This window comes from Aethalodelphis obliquidens, unplaced genomic scaffold (assembly GCF_003676395.1).
Source record: "Aethalodelphis obliquidens isolate GAN/ISIS:26980383/991018 unplaced genomic scaffold, ASM367639v1 scaffold7, whole genome shotgun sequence".
Taxonomy (NCBI): Eukaryota; Metazoa; Chordata; class Mammalia; order Artiodactyla; family Delphinidae; genus Aethalodelphis; species Aethalodelphis obliquidens.
In genome coordinates, this window is record NW_020837951.1 from 9,500,612 (window position 1) to 9,518,069 (window position 17,458).

The window sequence follows — 17,458 nt, forward strand, 5'->3', positions numbered from 1 at the left end:
AAAAGAGTCACAATGTTCAATGAAGCTCTATTTACAATAGGCAGGACATGGAAGCAACCTAAGTGTCCATCGACAGATGAATGGATAAAGAAGATGTGGCACATATATACAATGGAATATGACTCAGCCATAAACAGAAACGAAATTGAGTTATTTGTCGTGAGGTATATGGACCTAGAGTCTGTCACACAGAGTGAAGTAAGTCAGAAAAAGAAAAATAAATACCGTATGCTAACACATATATATGGAATAAAAAAAAATGGTTCTGAAGAACCTAGGGGCAAGACAGGAGTAAAGACGCAGATGTAGAGAATGGACTTGAGGACACGGGGAGGGGAAAGGGTAAGCTGGAACAAAGTGAGAGAGTGCATGGACTTATATATACTACCAGATGTAAAATAGATAGCTAGTGGGAAGCAGCCGCATGGCACAGGAAGATCAGCTCGGAGCTTTGTGACCACCTAGAGGGGTGGGATAGGGAGGGTGGGAGGGAGACGCAAGAGGGAGGAGATATGGGGATATATGTATATGTATATCTGATTCACTTTGTTATAAAGCAGTAACTAACACACCATTGTAAAGCAATTATACTCCAATAAAGATGTTAAAAAAAAAAAAGAAAAGAAATCAGTGGTCAGCCTAATTGCTACTCCTCTGAGGCCACTCTTATTTTACTCTCTGGTTGCTTTTGTTTTGACCGTGTTCACTGTGGATTCCTATTTATCTATATTCTTTTGGGACTGTACCTTTTCATAAATCTAGGGCTTAGAGTCTTCCATCAGTTTTGGAAAGGTATCAGCCTTTACATTTCAAATATTGCTTTTGACCCACTATTATGTTTGCTTCTGGGACTACAATTACATTATTAGACTTCTTACTGTATCCTCAATGTCCCTTACTCTCTCTCCTTATTTTCTATCCTATTGTCTCTCCATTCTTCAGCATGTTTATTTTCTTATGACCCATCTTCCAGTTCACTAATTCTCTCTTCAGCTATGTTTAACCTGCTATAAAACCCATGCACTGAATTCTTAATTTTGGTTATTGAATTTTTGGTTCTAATATTTCCATACGAGCTTTTTTATGGTTTCCAGTTCTCTGACAAAATTCTCTGGTTTGCTTATTTCCTTGGAGATATATATATATAATGATACTATTTTACAGTCCATATCAGATCCTTTTATTTTCTAGAGTTCTGTGGATCTGTTCCTATTGTCTGTCATTTCTTCTGGTTTCAGTATATATTGTTATGTCTTTTCGTAGGTCTGTTTGTTTTTTTTCTGATTGTGTCCCCAATGTTTTATTTGCTTTGTTTATAGAAACAACTTGAAGCCTAGAATGATGCTATCTTTCTCCACACACACAAAAAATATATATTTGCTTTGTCCAGGCACCTTTGAGGACTAGCAATCCAATTCAAGGACTGAGGTATTCTGAAACAGAATTACAGTTTCTGCAAGGGTCTATGTACTTCCAGTGCACCCCTACTACTAGGATGTAGCTCTGATAGTATCAGTATAAATCCTAACACAAAGCAGGGAAACAAGGTATCCTTCCTTGATAAGTCCTAGATACCTAGACACCAATTCTTGCCTTCTCAGCCCTCCAAAGTTGTCAAAAGCACAGCTTAACCTCTCAGAATTGACAAACAACCCATGGAAAAGTCATTACCCCTGGCCTTATTTTCTTTTTACCTGCAGATTTCCTGAGCAACATCATCCCTTCAACTATGAATTTAAGTGAATGACTCTCAAGCTAAATCTTTAAACTTGACCTTTCTCCTAAGTTATATTTCCAAACTGAACACTTCCCAACTGGGATCCTGATGGTAATGCAAATCTGGCTTAACTACCACAAATCTTTAATCTCCCCTCCATCAAACCAGCATTTCCTATAAAGAAACAAAACAAAACAAAAAAATTAAAGAGAGGAAAAGAGAAAAAAGAAAAGCTCCCAGCATTTCCTTATGTGTTTCCTATATCCGCTAATAATATCGCCGTCTTCAATTATCTAGGTTAAAAGCCTCCACTATCTTTTATTACTCTTTCCTTCTCGCATCCATATCCAATTGTTAACCCAATCTCCAAAATATCAGTCCTATCTCCAAAATACTTTTAAAATCCATCCCCATTTTCTACTTTCAGTGGCTTAATTTGAATATTCACCACCTCTTTCCTAAACTATGCTACTAATCTCCTATGTAGTCGCTCTTATTCTAGTGTTTTCCCCTTCAAATTGACCTTACACATTGGTGCTAATTTCTCTTTCATAAATCTGCTCACATCACCCAAACCCAGAAATCTGTATTGCCCTTATTTTATTTCATAGCACTTATTACCATATGACATTTAATATATATATATATGTTATTATTTATAATTAAAATATAAGATATAGAACATATATAGTTTTTTATGTATGTGTATATATATACATATATATATAAATTATCCTTCTCTCCTCATTAGAATGTAAGCCCACGAGGACAGAACCTCTATTGTAGTCACTGTTATATGTAGCACAGTGACCAGAAATCACTCATTGAATGACTGTTGTATAATTAATTAGTTAATGCAAAACAGACATCTAAACTGTTCAGCCTCATAACTGTAGGCATAATTATAGACATCTAAACATCTAAACATCATAATTGCAGACCTTCCCCAATCAGGCTCCAGCGTGACTTTCTATCTAAGTCATTTCTTCAACAAATACTCATTGAGTGTCTATGTGTTGTACATCTGCTAGACATTCAGGATATAGTGCTGAATAAGACCACAGTCCCAATCAACGGGGAATTCACCATCTATCAGAGGAACAACATTAAACAATTCATTATTTAGTTATAATTGTGGTAAGTGTTATCAAGGAAAAGTATGAGAAGCTGTGAGAATATATAATGGAGGATATCAACTGGAAGTTCAAGGAAAGCTTTCTTGAGGAATTGATATTTGAAGTGAGCTTTGAAAGAGTAGTAATTAATAAAATATTTACACATATGTTTAGGGGGTATAGGATTAGACCATCCCAGGCAGGAGAAACAGCAAAATAATAACTATTATTATATTTTTTCTTATTCTTAGATAAGCACTCTCCTAGGTGATTTACATATATCTTCTTACTGAAACTCCCATAACTTTATGAGGTACATGCTATTTTTATTCAAATTATACATATGAGGAAATGAAGCACAGTAAGGTTAAATGACTTGCCCAAGGTCACAGAGCTATTCAGTTGGGGGTACTTTCCTAATCCTCAGTAAACCCCTCCTGATACCATATTCCAAGATGGCACCCATATGCACCAGTACAGTCCCCCGGACAATTCTGGTATCCTGTCAACAACACATTTGTCTGTCTCCCTCAAGAAATTTGACATTTCTCGGGGAAAAGAACCTTATCTCATTCACCTTTCTTTGCCATAGTGCCAAACACAGTGTCTAGTCAAAGTAGGCACTCAGTGCCTGTTGAGTGGATTAGGAAAACAGCCCCAAGTCCTGGTAAGTACCTTTGGATGGATCAAATTAACTTACTTTTACTGTATGTAGCTTCTACTTTCAAAATCCATACTTGTTTTAGAAAAGTAATATGCTCTCCACATAAGCTGACAGAAGAAAGGAGAAGAGAAGCCAAAAGACAAGAACAAAGGAAGTCCAAGAGCATCTCTGGAGAATGCCAGATCTCCTGGGTGGGAATACCACAGAATCGAAATAAGTGGGAAGCCAGGAGGCTTGAACTCAGAGCTGGTTCTGATCAGATGTCTTTGCCCTTCGGGCTACACTGTATTTCCTCTTTTCACTCCTCCCTACCTACTCTCACTCTGCTCTGGGCCCCAAGAGGCTGACCTATATGCCCTCGGGCTTCTGGACAAAGGAAGTCACTGGTAGGAGATGAGAAGAGACGAAAGCAAGGTCAGAGTATTTGTTCCCCTGATTTCCTCACTGTAATACTGCATTTACTTAAGGTCTCAGTTACTGGCCTCCACACAGCTTCTATGTCTTGGTTGGGTTCTGATAATTTTCCTTATCTCTTCAGGCCAAGTGGTAATAACAGAACCAAGCAGTACCAGCATTATCCTTTGTGGTTTCCCTACACTCTGCCCCCACTTCTGTAAATAGTCGCTTTATTAAACTCTCCACAAATTATTTTAATTTGAGTGTCCCATCTGTTTTCTGCTGGAATTGACTGATATATTGGCCTGTTGGTCTGACCACAGAAGTGAAGAAATGGAAAGGTGAGATGCAATGATGACGGACAGGCAGGAGGAGAGGCTGACAGGAATACTCAAAGGGAAAGAACAGACAAGGAGGTGAACGGGACAAAAACCTGAGGGACCATGATTCTGATATGGCTTCTTCTTGACAGGAAAACTCAAAAAACACTACATCTAATCTGGAAATAGTCTTTCTATCCTTAGTTGGGTATCACATCCAACGAGTATTAGAGACGCCCTCAAAAAAGGTTCCCTAAAATAAATATAACACCTGACATCCCTGGAGCAAGCTTTAGGCACCAAGCTAATCATGGTGCTGATTGTTTATAGAGGAGGACAACAACAACAAAAAAATCAGCGGCTTCCCGTTTTCTTTAAATCTTGCAGATATGCCTTATCTGTACGTGTGTTACGATATCCTCAAAGCTCTCATCTTTTTACAACCTGCTCCTTTGTTCTTTGCACACTGTTTAATGATGTCGCAGCTCCACTAGGACACACACTCAGAGACTTTACAGAACAGAGGGTCTGCAGCCTTCTTTTAAGACAGTGTGAAAGAATCACTTCAACAAAATAGCTGCCATTGTCCTTCAACTTGTCTCCAGTGCACCAGTTGCATACTTACAGTAGAAATCCACTTCTGCCTTCTATCTACTGCCAAAGTAACTGAAAAGGCTTTTATGGATAGCTGTAAAAGATACTGTAATTTGATAGTCATCTTTTTTTTCCTGCTCTAATTATTATTTTAACAGGCTTCTTCTTATTTTAATAGATTTTTTTAATAAGGAAATCTTACTTACAAATTTTAATTAGCTTACTGAATATTCACTGCTTTGGAATAAGTAGTTTAATGAGTAAGGAGACCTCAGACTACTAACTAGCCTGGAGTCTCTAAAGTAGCTTACGGGGAAATGATGCAGCCTTAGTGATATAAGCCCAGCCTGTACCTCACAAACCAGGACCCTGAGCCAGGGCTCCAGAGACAGAGGAATCACATTGCCTCTTGCAGGAAAAAAAGTAAAAATCGATTTTATTCCTTTTTATCAAGAACCTCTATGTAAGGGACTTCCCTGGTGGTGCAGTGGTTAAGAATCCACCTGCCAACGTAGGGGACATGGGTTTGAGCCCTGGTCCAGGAAGATCTCACATGCCACAGAGCAACTAAGCCCATGCACCACAACTACTGAGCCTGCACTCTAGAGCCCATGAGCCACAACTACTGAGCCTGTGCACCACAACTACTGAAGCCCGCGTGCCTAGAGCCCGTGCTCAACAACAAAAGAAGCCATCGCAGTGAGAAACCTATGCATCACGACGAAGAGTAGCCCCCGCTCGCTGCAACTAGAGAAAGCCCGCGCGCGGCAACAAAGACTCAACGCAATCAAAAATTAATAAATGAATATTTATTAAAAAAAAAAAAAAGAACCCCTAAGAACCTCTAGCTCTCCCACTCACGGAGACTTGCGACCATTGTCAAATCACTTAACTTCTCTGAACATGTCTCTGCATCTGTGTTATATAATTTTCTCCACATTAGACTGTTATGAAAGTGGGTCTTATGCACCACTTTAAAAGCTCTAATATATGTTAGTTGGATGAATGTATGAATGTATGAATGAATCTTAATGCTGCCGATTAACCACTCTATTATTTCAGGTTCTCATCTGCTAAAAAAGAAAATCAATCTTTCCTTTACAATACACTTCAATTACAGTAGCAATGAAGAATAAGTTAACATTTTTCATTCTAAAAACACCTAGCAGGGAAAGTAGGGCCCGAGTTATTTAAATTCAAAATTGGAATCAGGAGAACAATGGAGTTTTTTGACTCACTAACTTGAATAACCAATGAAAGTTAGCTCTATTCCGAAAAGTAAAAGCATATCAATATCTGTCCCACTGATTAAGAATATATGACAGGGACTTCTCTGGTGGTCCACTGGTAGGCTCTGCACTCTCAATGCAGGGGGCCCAGGTTCGATTCCTGGTCAGGGAACTAGATCCTGCATGCCACAACTAAAAAGAGCCCACATGCTGCAACTAAAGATCCCGCATGCCGCAACAAAGACCCCCCACGCAGCCTAAATAAAGTAAATAAATATATTTTTAAAAGAATATATGGCAATTTAAGTATGATTCTCAGTGCTTATGACATTTGAAATAATTTCTTTTTTTGTGACTTTCTACGGTGTTATGTAAAAGGGGAACTCCAGCTTACTAAATCACACTAACCCTTAAGAAATCAAAGATTTCAAATTCTAAGTTCAGTCTGCAAATCTATGTTAAGGATATTTATATTTATAATATATTAACACAAATTAACATAAGACTAAAATAAATTGTAAAATTTTCACTTACCTGTTCCTATTTATATAGTGAACCTAAAAAACCTATAATATATATTAACTTAATATGTCCAAAACCAAACTCCTGATCTTCCCCCCAAAACCTGTTCCTCCCAAATCCTTGCCCAACACACTTAATGACAACTCCATACTTCTGCTGCTCAGGCCAAAAATGTTAGAGTCATCCTATCAGTAAACCCTCAGCTGTACCTTCACAATTATCTGGAATGCAGCCACCTCCCATGGCCTCTACTACTATCATCCTGGTCCAAGCCACCATCATCTTCTGCCTGGATTATTGCAGTGGCATCATAACTAGTGTCTCTGCTTCCCCTTGCCGCCCATGGTCTATTGTCAATACAGTTACCACGGTGAGCCTGTTAAAACTTAAGTCAGATCATATCACTCCTTCGTTTTCCATCTCACTTAGAGTAAAAGGCCAAGTCATTACCATGGTCTATAAGGCCCCTGTACCACTTGGACCTCACAGTCCCTTTGACTTCATTTCCTACCACATCCCCCATTTGCTCAGGTTACTTTTACCTCAGGGTCTTTGCACTTACTGTTCCCTCTGCCTGGAATGTTCTTCACCTATTAGCCACATGGCTTGATCATTCATCTTTTTCAATCTTTACCAAAAGATATTTTCTCAGGAGGGGTTTTCTTTACAACCCTATTGAAAATTACAACCTTTACCTCACTGCTCTCCTTCCCTCCTTTATTTCTCTCCATAACGCCTATCCCTTTCTAATTTAACATTTACGTACATTACCTGTTTGTATCATCCCAGGAAAATCTAAGCTCCATAAGGGCAAGTCTGTTGTTGTTATGTAAGTAAGTAACTTTTTAGTCAAATGAAAACTATATATACAAAAAAGGGACATATATCATGACTACAGGGCCTGATGAATTTCCATAAAGTGAGCACACCCATCAAATCATCATTTAGGTTGAGAAACGTTCCCCTTTGCAATCACTGTTCTCTCAAGTGAAACCACTATCCTGACTTTTAACACTAAGATTAATTTGGCCTGTTTTTGAACTTTGGAATAAATGAAATTATATGCTAAGTGCTTGACTTCTTTCACTTGGCATTACGTAATTGCATATAGTCTAGTTCATTCATTCTCATTGCTACATAATATTCCAAATACATATAAATATGCCACTTTTATTTATCCATTTTCCTATTGATGGACCTTTCCATTGTTTCTAGTTTGGCTATTATACTGTTGCTAAGGATATTCTTATATATATCTTTTGGTGAGAGATGTACACAATTCTATCAGGTATGGCAGGGAGTTCAGCCTGTTAAGTTCACAGATGTCTCTTCCATCCCTAGCACAGTATCTGACACATAATAGGTATTACAATAAATTTTTTGTTAACAAATGAATGGAATTATTCTTTAAAAACTTCTCTTATTTAGATTTAATAATTCACGTATGACTTCCTAGGCTTATATATGTAGGTTTATAATGCATAAAAATTAAATTAACCTCTGTAAATCCTCCACTCAACTTAATAAATAAACTACCAAAAATACCACTAAAACTCCTTGAATATCTCTTTCTAATCCCATTCTAATTAACTATTTTTTTTATCATTCCCTTTGTTTCTTTATATTTAACCATATATATGTGTCCCCTAAATAATATGCTGTTTGCTTGGTTTTTAACTTTATGAAAATGATATCATACTATATATATTCTGCATTCTGAAAAATTGGCATTTTTCACTCAATATTAGAACTCACACAAATTGATGTGTGTAGCTGTTGATCATTCTTTTTTCACTGCTATATAGTAATCCATTGTAGAATTATACCACAATGGATTTATCCACTTCTCCAGTCAATAAACTGGAAAACTCGCTTATATCAAGTTTTTTGCCATTTCAAACGGTGTTACTATGAATGCTTTTACATGTCTCCTAATATACACAGACGAGAGGTTTCCTAGGGCAATTTCCTAGGGCAATTTCATCTGAAATCATGGATTGGATGATATGTGTATATTCAAATTTATAAGATAATGCCAAAAGTTTTCCAAAGTGGCTATACCAATTTACATTCCTACCAATGATATTTAAGGGTTCCTGCTGCTGTATAATATTCTTACCAACAATGTGTAGAGTTTGTATGCTCAGTCTTAGGATTTTTTGCCAAACCAGTAAATGTAAATGTTATTTTATTGTAGTTTTAAAATCACATTTTCCTGATAACTAATAAGAAGGATCTTTTCATATAATTGACCATTTATATTTCTTCTTCTATGAAATTCTTGTTTGTGTTTTTGCCTATTTTTCAAATGGGTTTTGTCTTTTTCTTATTAATTTATAGGAGTTCCCTATATATTTTACATTTTAATTCTCTTGCTTATAAACTTACAAATATCTTCTTACAGTTTGTGGCCTGTCTTCACATTTTAAAAAGATTTTATCTGAAATAATTTCAAACTTGCAAAAAAAGTTGCAAGAATAAAAATAGTGTAAAGAACATGTAAGTGTGCCCTTTACCCAGATTCACCTGTTACTAACATTTTGCCCCATTCATTTTAGCATTTTTGTGCACTCAAACACACGCACTTGCTCTGTGTGTGTGTGTATGTTTGTATGTATGTGTTTATATATACACATATACACACATACACACACACAAACATATATAAACACACTTTCTTTTCCTGAACGATTTGAGGGTAAATTATATACACCATGGCCCTTTACCCCTAAGTAAGTCAGTGTGTGTTTCTTAGGACTAGAGATATTCTCTTATATAACCACAGTACAATTAAAAATTACAATTTACTTTAGTAAATTTAAGCCAATAATTCTTTTATGGCATTCTTCCCTCCAGGAGAGGATCCAGTCTAGGGTTGATCATTGCATTTACATGTCATTTGTCTTTTGCCTCTTTTAATCTAGAACATTTCCATGGCCTTTCTTTGACATTTGTAAAGAATACTGCTCCCTCCCCACGTTTTCTTCCTAATAGAACATTCCTCATTATGGGTTTGTCTGATGTTTTCTAGTGATTACATTCAGGTTACATTCCAGGGCAAAATACTACACACAATGTCCATTTGCCCCTCTTTGGTGATGAATCATCTAATCATTAAAATCATCTAATCACCTGGTCAGGGTTTTATTCCATTTCTCCACTCTATAATTGCCTTTCTAAAAAAGTATCCCTTGCAACAAATAAAGGGCCTACGGAGAGATACTTTAAGACCATGTTCTTCATACAGATATCCTCCTAGATTTAATATCTATTGATAATTCTTTTTAAAAAAATATGAAACAACTCTTAGTGTTTTATTTATTGATTGATTGATTGATTTATGGCTGCGTTTGGTCTTCATTGCTGCACACAGGCTTTCTCTAGTTGCGTCGAACGGGGGCTATTCCTCATGCAGAGCATGGGTCTAGGCGTGTGGGCTTCAGTAGTTGTGGCATACAGGCTCAGTAGTTGTGGCATACAGGCTTAGTTGCTCTGCAGCACGTGGGATCTTCCCAGACCAGGGATCAAACCCGTGTCCTTGCATTGGCAGGAGGATTCTTAACCACTGCGCAACCAGAGAAGTCCCTCTATTGATAATTCTTGTCTGATCCAATCTTTACTAAAATGGTTGTATCATGTTGATGTTTCACAGTCTTTATTAAGTACTTTGATAAATGTCCTACCACTGAATTTATCAGCCTTTTCCTTTGTTGTTTACACATTTTGTTTTTATAAAGACTATTCTCAAACTACTAAAGATACTTCCTAACATTTTCTTCTGAAAATTCCTTACTTATTCCTAATTATTAAGTATTTTAAACAGTATTTTAAGTACTTCAAGCAATAAAGAATAAATCAAATTCGTATACTTTAAATCTAGCAAAAATAGTATTGCTCTAGTTGCCTGTTATCAGTGGGTTTCAATTTTTTTTTCAAGGAGAGATGCTTTTACTTCCCTGCTTTGTTGTCCTTGGTAATGTTTTTCTTTTATTTTTGAATATTATTTTATTTATTTTTTTATACAGCATGTTATTAGTCATCAATTTTATACACATTGGTGTATACATGTCAATTCCAATCACCCAATTCAGCACACCACCATTCCCACCCCGCTGTGGTTTTCCCCTCTTGGTGTCCATACATTTGTTCTCTACATCTCTGTCTCAACTTCTGCTCTGCAAACCATTTCATCTGTACCATTTTTCTAGGTTCCACATACATGCAATAGTATACGATATTTGTTTTTCTCTTTCTGACTTACTTCACTCTGTATGACAGTGTCTAGATCCATCCACGTCTCTACAAATGACGTAATTTCCTTCCTTTTTATGGCTGAGTAATATTCCATTGTATATATGTACCATATCTTCTTTATCCATTTGTCTGTCGATGGGCATTTGGGTTCCTTCCATGACCTGGCTATTGTAAACAGTGCTGCAATGAACACTGGGGTGCACGTGTCTTTTTGAATTACGGTTTTCTCTGGGTATATGCCCAGTAGTGGGATTGCTGGATCATATGGTAATTCTATTTTTAGTTTTTTAAGGAACTTACATACTGTTCTCCAGAGAGGCTGTATCAATTTACATTCCCATCAACATTGCAAGAGGGTTCCCTTTTCTCCACACCCTCTCCAGCATTTGTTGTTTGTAGATTTTCTGATGATGCCCATTCTAACTAGTGCGAGGTGACACCTCATTGTAGTTTTGATTTGCATTTCTCTAATAATTAGTGATGTTCAGCAGCTTTTCATGTGCTTCTCGGCCATCTATATGTCTTCTTTGGAGAAATGTCTATTTAGGTCTTTTGCCCATTTTTGGATTGGGTTGTTTGTTTCTTTAATATTGAGCTGCATGAGCTGTTTATATATATTGGAGATTAATACTTTGTCCATTGATTCATCTGCAAATATTTTCTCCTGTTCTGAGCTTGTCTTTTCATCTTCTTTATGGTTTCCTTTCTGTGAAAAGCTTTTAAGTTTCATTAGGTCCCATATGTATATTTTTGTTTTTATTTCCATTACTCTAGGAGGTAGATCAAAAAAGATCTTGCTGTAATTTATGAAGAGTGTTCTTCCTATGTTTTCCTCTAAGAGTTTTATAGTGTCTGGCCTTACATTTACGTCTCGAATCCATTTTGAGTTTATTTTTGTGTTTGGTGCTAGAGAGTGTTCTAATTTCATTCTTTTACATGTAGCTGTCCAGTTTTCCCAGCACCACTTATTGAAGAGACTGTCTTTTCTCCATTGTATATCCTTGCCTCCTTTGTCATAGATTAGTTGACCATAGGTGCGTGGGTTTATCTCTGGGCTTTATATCTTGTTCCATTGATCTATTTTTCTGTTTTTGTGCCAGTACCATATTGTCTTGATTACTGTAGCTCTGTAGTATAGTCTGAAGTCAGGGAGTCTGATTCCTCCAGCTCCATTTATTTCCCTCAAGACGGCTTAGGCTATACAGGGTCTTTTGTGTCTCCATACAAATTTTATGATTTTTTGTTTTAGTTCCATAAAAAATGCCATTGGTAATTTGATAGGGATTGCATTGAATCTGTAGATTGCTTTGGGTAGTATAGTCATTTTCACAATGTTGATTCTTCCAATCCAAGAACATGGTATATCTCTCCATCTGTTGGTATCATCTTTAATGTCTTTCATCAGTGTCTTAGAGTTTTCTGCATACACGTCTTTTGTCTCCCTAGGTAGGTTTGTTCCTAGGTATTTTATTCTTTTTGTTGCAATGGTAAATGGGAGTGTCTCCATAATTTCTCTTTCAGATTTTTCATCATTAGTGTATAGGAATGCAAGAGATTTCAGTGCATTAGTTTTGTATCATGCAACTTTACCAAATTCATTGATTAGCTCTAGTAGTTTTCTGGTGGCATTTTTAGGATTCTCTATGTATAGTATCATGTCATCTGCAAACAGTGACAGTTTTACTTCTTCTTTTCCAATTTGGATTCCTTATATTTCTTTTTCTTCTCTGATTGCCGTAGCTAGGACTTCCAAAACTATGTTGAATAATAGTGGTGAGAATGGACATCCTTGTCTTGTTCCCAATCTTAGAGGAAATGCTTTCAGTTTTTCACCATTGAGAATGATGTTTGCTGTAAGTTTGTCATATATGGCCTTTATTATGTTGAGGTAGGTTCCCTCTATGCCCACTTTCTGGAGAGTTTTTATCATAAATGGGTGTTGAATTTTGTCAAAAGCTTCTTCTGCATCTATTGAGATGATCGTGTGGTTTTTCTTCTTCAATTTGTTAATATGGAGTATCACATTGATTGATTTGCATATACTGAAGAATCCTTGCATCCCTGGGATAAATCCCACTTGATCGTGGTGTATAATCTTTTCAATGTGTTGTTGGATTCTGTTTGCTACTATTTTGTTGAGGATTTTTGCATCTATATTCATCAGTGATATTGGTCCGTAATTTTCTTTTTTTGTAGTACCTTTGTCTGGTTTGGGTATCAGGGTGATGGTGGCCTCATACAATGAGTTTGAGAGTGTCCCTTCCTCTGCAATTATTTGGAAGAGTTTGAGAAGGATGGGTGTAAGCTCTTCTCTAAATGTTTGATAGAATTCACCTGTGAAGCCATCTGGTCCAGGACTTCTGTTTGTTGGAAGATTTTTAATCACAGTTTCAATTTCATTACTTGTGATTGGTCTGTTCCTATTTTCTATTTCTATTTTCTATTTCTTCCTGATTCAGTCTTGGCAGGTTGTGCATTTCTAAGAATTTGTCCATTTCTTCCAGGTTGTCCATTTTACTGGCATAGAGTTGCTTGTAGTAGTCTCTTAGGATGCTTTGTATTTCTGCTGTGTCTGTTGTAACTTCTCCTTTTTCATTTCTAATTTTATTGATTTGAGTCCTCTGCTTCTTTTTCTTGATGAGTCTGGCTAATGGTTTGTCAATTTTGTTTATCTTCTCAAAGAACCAGCGTTTAGTTTTATTGATTTTGCTATTGTTTTCTTTGTTTCTATTTCATTTATTTCTGCTTTGATCTTTATGATTTCTTTCCTTCTGCTAACTTTGGGTTTTGTTTGTCCTTCTTTCTCTAGTTCCTTTAGGTGTAAGGTTAGATTGTTTATTTGAGATTTTTCTTGCTTCTTGAGGTAGGCTTGTATTGCTATAAACTTCCCTCTTAGAACCGCTATTGCTGTATCCCATAGGTTTTGGATCGTCGTGTTTTCACTGTCATTTGTCTCTAGGTAGTTTTTGATTTCCTCTTTGATTTCTTCAGTGATCTCTTGGTTATTTAGTAACGTATTGTTTAGGCTCCATGTGTTTGTGTTTTTTACGTTCTTTTCCCTGTAATTCATTTCTAATCTCATTGCATTGTGGTCAGAAAAGATGCTTAATATGATTTCAATTTTCTTAAATTTACTGAGGCTTGATTTGTGACCCAAGGTGTGATCTATCCTGGAGAATGTTCTGTGCGCACTTGAGAAGAAAGTGTAATCTGCTGTTTTTGGATGGAATGTGCTATAAATATCAATTAAACCTATCTGGTCTATTGTGTCACTTAAAGCTTCTGTTTCCTTATTTATTTTCATTTTGGATGATCTGTCCACTGGTGTGAGGTGTTAAAGTCCCCCACTATTATTGTGTTACTGTCGATTTCCTCTTTTACAGCTGTTAGCAGTTGCTTTATGTATTGAGGTGCTCCTATGTTGGGTGCATATATATTTACAATTGTTATATCTTCTTCTTGGATTGATCCCTTGATCATTATGTAGTGTCCTTCCTTGTCTCTTATAACATTCTTTATTTTAAAGTCTATTTTATCTGATATGAGTATTGCTACTCCAGCTTTCTTTAGATTTCCATTTGCATGGAATATCTTTTTCCATCCCCTCTCTTTTAGTATGTATGTGTCTCTAGGTCTGAAGTGGGTCTCTTGCAGACAGCATATATATGGGTCTTGTTTTTGTATCCATTCAGCAAGCCTGTGTCTTTTGGTTGGAGTATTTAATCCATTCACGTTTAAGGTAATTATTGGTATGTATGTTCCTATGACTATTTTCTTAATTGTTTTGGGTTTGTTTTCATAGGTTCTTTTCTTCTCTTGTGTTTCCCACTTAGAGAAGTTCCTTTAGCATTTGTTGTAGAGCTCGTTTGGTGGTGCTGAATTCTCTGAGCTTTGGTTTGTCTGTAAAGCTTTTGATTTCTCCATCCAATCCGAAAGAGATCCTTGCCGGGTAGAGTAATCTTGGTTGTAGGTTCTTCCCTTTCATCACTTTAAGTATATCATGCCATTCCCTTCTGGCTTGTAGAGTTTCTGCTGAGAAATCACCTGTTAACCTTATGGGAGTTCCCTTGTATGTTATTTGTCATTTTTCCCTTGCTGCTTTCAATAATTTTTCTTTGTCTTTAATTTTTGCCAAATTGATTAGTATGTGTCTCGGCGTGTTTCTCCTTGGGATTATCCTGTATGGGACTCCCTGCACTTCCTGGACTTGGGTGGCTATTTCCTTTCCAATGTTAGGGAAGTTTTCGACTATAACGTCTTCCAATATTTTCTCTGGTCCTTTCTCTCTCTCTTCTCCTTCTGGGACCCCTATAATACGAATGTTGTTGCGTTTAATGTCCCATGGGTCTCTTAGGCTGTCTTCATTTCTTTTCATTCTTTTTTCTTTATTCTGTTCCACAGCAGTGAATTCCACCATTCTGTCTTCCAGGTCACTTATCCGTTCTTCTGCCTCAATTATTCTGCTATCGTTTCCTTCTAGTGTAGTTATCATTTCAGTTAGTGTATTGTTCATTTCTGTTTGTTTGTTCTTTAATTCTTCTAGGTCTTTGTTAAACATTTCTTGCATCTTCTCGATCTTTGCCTCCTTTCTTTTTCTGAGGTCCTGGATCATCTTCACTATCATTATTCTGAATTCTTTTTCTGGAAGGTTGCCTATCTCCACTTCATTTAGTTGTTTTTGTGGGGTTTTATCTTGTTCCTTCATCTGGTACATAGCCCTTTGCCTTTTCATCTTGTCTATCTTTCTGTGAATGTGGTTTTTGTTCCACAGGCTGCAGGATTGTAGCTCTTCTTGCTTCTTCTGTCTGCCCTCTGGTGGATGAAGCTATCTAAGAGGCTTGTGTAAGTTTCCTGATGGGAGGGACTGGTGGTGGGTAGAGCTGACTGTTGTTCTGGTGGGCAGAGCTCAGTAAAACTTTAATCCGCTTGACTGTTGATGGGTGGGGCTAGGTACCCTCCCTGTTGGTTTTTTGGCCTGAGGCAACCCAAAACTGGAGCCTACCTGGGCTCTTTGGTGAGGCTAATGACAGACTCTGAGAGGGCTCACGCCACGGAGTACCTCCCAGAACTTCTGCTGCCAGTTTCCTTGTCCCCAAGGTGAGACACAGCCACCCCCTGCCTCTGCAGGAGACCCTCCAACACTAGCAGGTAGGTCTGGTTCAGTCTCCCCTGGGGTCACTGCTCCTTCTCCTGGGTCCCAATGCACACACTACTTTGTGTGTGCCCTCCAAGAGTGGAGTCTCTGTTTCTTCCAGTCCTGTCAAAGTCCTGCAATCAATTTCCACTAGGCTTCAAAGTCTGTTTCTCTAGGAATTCCTTCTCCCGTTGCCAGACCCCCAGGTTGGGACGCCTGACGTGGGGCTCAGAACCTTCAGTCCAGTTGGTGGACTTCTGTGGTCCAAGTGTTCTCCAGTCTGTGAGTCACAGCAGTTATGGGATTTGATTTTACTGTGATTGCACCCCTCCTACCATCTCATTATGGCTCCTCCTTTGTCTTTGGATGTGGAGTATCTTTTTTGGTGAGTTGCAGTGTCTTCCTGTCAATGATTGTCCAGCAGCTAGCTGTGATTCTGGTGTTCTCGCAAGAGGGAGTGAGAGCACATCCTTATACTCCACCATCTTGGTTCCTCTCGAGGTTTCAATATTTTAAAGTTAGCTTTGTATAGGAACAACTTTTTTTTTTTAATTATTCTTTTTCTCAGCAGTTTCTTTTTTTAAAAAATAAATTTATTTATTTATTTTTGGCTGCAGTGCGTCTCCGCTGCATGCAGACTTTCTCTAGTAGTGGCGAGCAGGGGCTGTTCTTCGTTGCGGTGCGCAGGCTTCTCATTGCAGTGGCTTCTCTTGTTGCGGAGCATGGGCTCTAGGCACGTGGGCTTCAGTAGTTGTGGCACGTGGGCTCAGTAGTTGTGGCTCGTGGGCTCTAGAGGGCAGGCTCAGTAGTCGTGTAGCACAGGCTTAGTTGCTCCGCAGCATGTGGGATCTTCCTGGACCAGGGCTCGAACCTGTGTCCCCTGCTTTCGCAGGTGGATTCTTAACCACTGCGCCACCAGGGAAGTCCCATGAACAACTTCTGAATTCTAAATTTTATTGTATTTTAGTATGATGTATATTTAAAACACTGCTTTTTCTATTTAGAAATTAGTTCACCTGTCAGGTCTGGAATATTCTCTGCTTTCACTTCTAAACAACTTAAACAAAAGGATACTAATTAAAGGGGGGAAAGGGGTAGTGGTGGTGGTGGTGGGATGAACTGGGAGATTGGGATTTACATATATACACCAATATGTATAAAATGGATAACTAATAAGAGCCTGCTGTAGAAAAATAATAAAATAAAATTCAAATCAATAAATAAAATTAAAAAGCAAAAAAAAGATACTAATTTAAAAGGCTAGCAACTGGACTTCCCTGGAGGTCCAGTGGTTAGGACTCTGCACTTCCACTGCAGGGGGCACAGGTTCGATCCCTGGTCAGGGAACTGAGACCCCGCATGCTGCACAGTGTGGCAAAAAATAAAAAAGGCTAGCAACTGATGTCTTCAATAGTGAAAATTTTCACTATTGCTTTCATGTCAGAGATGTGGGGGAAAAGGGAATGGTTGAGTGGAAATAACATTTTTAAGCATTAAAAAGGTACAAAGGAGA

The 17,458-nt window shown here is 37.7% G+C and overlaps 1 protein-coding gene and 1 non-coding gene across 5 annotated transcripts in view; one reads left to right on the forward strand and one right to left on the reverse strand.

The window, feature by feature from the left end:
• The window catches only part of PBX3 (PBX homeobox 3), a 230,919-nt gene that overhangs the window by 24,366 nt on the left and 189,095 nt on the right, over window positions 1–17,458 (reverse strand). The gene's annotated exons all lie outside the window — the stretch shown is intronic.
• On the forward strand, window positions 17,220–17,292 carry TRNAG-UCC (transfer RNA glycine (anticodon UCC)). Its single transcript has one exon. It is a non-coding gene; the product is annotated as a tRNA-Gly (tRNA).